Here is a 4,029-nt window from a genome sequence, read left to right as displayed (position 1 = left end):
AAGAAAGGCAGGCAGTTAGGAAGGAAGGTGATACAGGTTAAAGGAGATTCACTGGTTTGTGCGACATCTCTTGCATTTGAGAGGTATAGGGCAAATCGTAATTATAAGAACTGCAGGAGTGACGAGTATCACTGAATACCACTAAGGCATTAAAGAGAGAGAATGACAGGCTCTGGGCAATCAGTTACCACCAATTCGAAGCAAAGTGTAAGAAACAGAGGCTTCCTTGGCAGTGTTAAACAAACAAAAAAAATCTCCTATAGCCAGAAGGTACACCGACCAGACAGCCAAACTCGAGACTTTCATAAAAGCAAATCTCTTACATTAAAGTCAGAGCCTGATACAGATTGAGAGGGACTGCCTGAGACTGAGATGTGGCATGGGGGTTGCTGAGTAGATGCACTCGGACAACCTTGCAAGTCCCTGATTGTTCCTGCACTCTTTGGGTTTTCAGAAGTGATTCACTCCACCACATTAGAAGAAGCCTCGAACAGGGCAAATGCTTGCTCTCTTAGGATCTTCTCCCTCCATTTTTTTTCCTGGCCACCAGGTCAATAACTAGAATTAAGTCCAGGATCACCCATGTGGCAAGTGCTTTGCCAGCTAAAGGAGGAGAATTATGTACCAAAAGAGCTGCAGGATTGGTTAGTATGTGCTAGCAGGAACTGCAGAAGTATGCCTGGGGTGGATCTTAGGATACTCATCGAGGGGGAAAGAATCTGAAAATGGACAAGTTTGTTGGTGCAGGAGTACTCTCCTGTGACATGGATTTAACATCATGGCAAAGGCCTAGGGGGAAACACAAAAGAGAGAAGTCCCGATATGCTACTGAGATGACTCTTAGAAGCTAGAAAAAACAACGCCAGAATCATCATGCCTGATTATGGAAGAAGGGGTCGAAGGCCACAGAAGTGGATGTGCTGGAACGAATCTGCTGGGTAAGACTAGAAAACTCAAGACCTGACTTTATTTTTCTGAAGAGAACCTAGAGGACAAATATCCATGAAGGTGCTTAGGACAGTGCTGGTGAGAGAGGCACCATCAAGCGATTTTAGTAAATAGTGACTTTCTCTGAAGGCTGGGGCTGATGGTAGCAATGTTTGACCAATCGTCTTGGTACCCCATGTCCCAGTCAAGGAGCTGACACATAAAATCAACCATCGCAGTCACCCAGAGCTCAGTGGTGGGTCTAGGATCTAAACTTCACAGCCAGGTGGATATGAAGACCTTAAGCTAAGAAGAAATATCGGGGCTAGGGAGACAGTTGGGAGGCATGAATGTATTGGTGGTAACAGATGCCATGGGAGGAAATGAGAAAACCAGAGAGAAAATGTAGTTTGATAAGAGAAGATGTCATAGAAGAAAAATCCAAGGATCATCAGCACTCAAGTGATAGGCTGAAAAAAAGACACCAGGGCAGAACAGCCAGAACTGAACGAAATCTAGGAGAGAAACTAAGAGAACAAGCGGTATTTTGAGAAAGAGGGGTTTGTTTGCCGGGTTCAATCGGACTCACATGTGGGGAGGGCTACAAAGGATACTTGGCACAAATGACCTTGGTGAGGCCATTCCAGTGGTTGGGGTGGAAGTGTCATTGCAGTGACTGAGGAACCAGAGAGAGGAGAGTAAGTCAAGCTTGGAAGGGTCTATGAGTTTCAAATGGGGTTTGTGAAGGGGAGTCGAGAGGGCTGAGAGCTGAAGGGAGACATTAGGGGAGGCTTATTAGTTAACTTTTTGGGTGAAGAGACCAGCATTTTGAGTTATCAGCCTGTCATTCCATGGAGAGTCTCTAGGAAATGGGATAAGCCTACTCTCTCCTCAGGGTGATTATTTCGACTCTCCAGGCCTCATTTGTATGACAGCCTAATTTACCGTCAGTTGACAGTAAGGCAGAAACGTACGGGGAGGCACCCTGTTGATAATCATTATTACTTGGAGGCACCATTACTTGCAGGCATCTTTAATTCAGCTATGTCCTTTCCCAGAGGAAAAAGCAAAGGACGTGGCTAAAGATGCCTCCAAGTTTTCAAGCTGGAGCATCTGGGAAAGAGCAGCATGGAAATCGTGACAGGACAGGCTCTAGAGAAGGAGAAATAACAAGGCTGGTTCATGCAGGCTGATGCTGGGGCCGTGGCAGGACATCAGAAGTGGAAACACTGAGCAGATACACAGAGACAGGCACAGGAGGTGGGAGAGAAGCCTGGATGGGCTGTGCACAGTGGCTCATGCCTCTAATCCTAGCAGTTTGGGAGGCTGAGGATTGCTTAAGGCCAGGAGTTGGACACCAGCCTGGCCAATATAGTGAGACTCTATTTGTACAAAAAATAAACTTAAAAAAAAATAGCTAAGCGTGGTGGTGCACAATTGTAGTCCCAGCTACTTGGGAGGCTGAGGCGGTAGGATTGTTTGAGCCTAGGAGTTTGAGGCCGCAGTGAGCTATGATCACACCACTGCACTCCAGTCTGGGTGACGGAGCATGACCATTTCTCAGAAAAAACAAGGACGGATGAATGGATAAGGAGAGCTGGTACTGCTGCACTTGAGGTAAGAAGCAAGTCAACGTGGGGTTGTGTCATCTTTTGCAAAGTCACTCAAGAACACCTAGAACCTCCATGCATTCAGCAATCCCCTTGTGCCAAGCCTTTTACCTACAGTATCTTCAAACCTCATTGAACGTTTGATGTTTGTCCCCTCCAAATCTCATGTTGAAAGCTTATCCCTAGTGCTGGAGGTGGGACCTGGCAAGCTGATTGGATCATGGGGGTGGACTCCTCATGAATGGCTTAGCACTATCCCCTTGGGGATAAGGGAGTTCATATGAGATCTGGTTATTTCTAAGGGTGTGACACCCCCCCCCTGACCTCTTGCTTCCTCTCTCATCATGTGACATTTCTGCTCCCCATTGGCCTTCCACCATGATTGTAAACTTCCTGAGGCCCTCTCCAGAAGTAGATGCCAGCACCACACTTTTTGTACTGTCCGCAGTACTCAATTAAATCTCTTTCCTTTATAACCTACTCAGGCTCAAGTATTTCTTTATAGCAATACAAAATGCAGCCTAACACTCTTAAGATCATCGCATTTCACAGTTGAGAACACTGAGACTCAGAGAGGTCTCCCAGCTAATAAATGATGCAGCCCAGAAGCAAATACAGTCACTCTGGCTCCAAAGCCTGCATTCTTTCCACTACCTCATGCTGCTCTGAAGGATGGAGTCTTAAGAGAGAACTATGTTTAGGAGATGAAAGGCAAAAAGCTCCTTGGACAGAAGAACCATCAGAGGGTGTGATGTTACAGAGGCCAAGAGAAGAAAGTTTCAACATGGTGGAACCAGAAACAGTGCCAGATGCCGCCAAGAGAATAAGGACAATGAGAACTGGGGAAAGGCTGCTAGGTGTGGGGAGCAGATGGTTGTTAGCAGCCGTGAACCACTGAAAAGGCTGTGTTGGAGAAAATAAAGGTTTCTGCATAGATGCAAGACCTCACCCTGTCATGTCCTGAGAATGGTACTCCTGTAGAGAAACTCCTACAGGGTCAACTCAGCCAGTGTTTGACAGTCACTGCATGTGGCCAGTTGGGGAGTAAAAGTCACAGCCCTCAGGCTCAAGCAGCTAACAACTTAATTAGGGACACCAGCTTTCAAATATGAAGACAACCAGAGAATCCACATGGTAAAAGGAATATGTGCCCCGACGTCCCTCCCACTGCCTCAATTTCTGCCAACTTCTAGATGGGTGGGAACTGAGCTCCTGAGAGCAAGCTGGGCCAGCCATCTGTGCAGCATCTGTGTGTGACAGTGGCAGAGGCCGTGGCGGCGTACTGATCTCTCAGACAGCGTGTGCAGCTGGAGAACTCTAAGTGGCATCAGCAGTTAGGGGATAGGCAGGAAAAAAGTGAACCCCTAATGGACTCTGAGCAGAAATGCCCAGAGAGGAAACTAGAAAGGCAAGGCTGTAGGAATGAAAGAGGTGAGTAGTTGATTGAGCCCAACTTTGTTCTCTTCTCCTACTTAACTACTCCTCTCTTTTT

Source organism: Cebus imitator, unplaced genomic scaffold, assembly GCF_001604975.1.
Source record: "Cebus imitator isolate Cc_AM_T3 unplaced genomic scaffold, Cebus_imitator-1.0 Scaffold92, whole genome shotgun sequence".
NCBI lineage: Eukaryota > Metazoa > Chordata > Mammalia > Primates > Cebidae > Cebus > Cebus imitator.
This window is presented reverse-complemented; position numbering follows the sequence as displayed.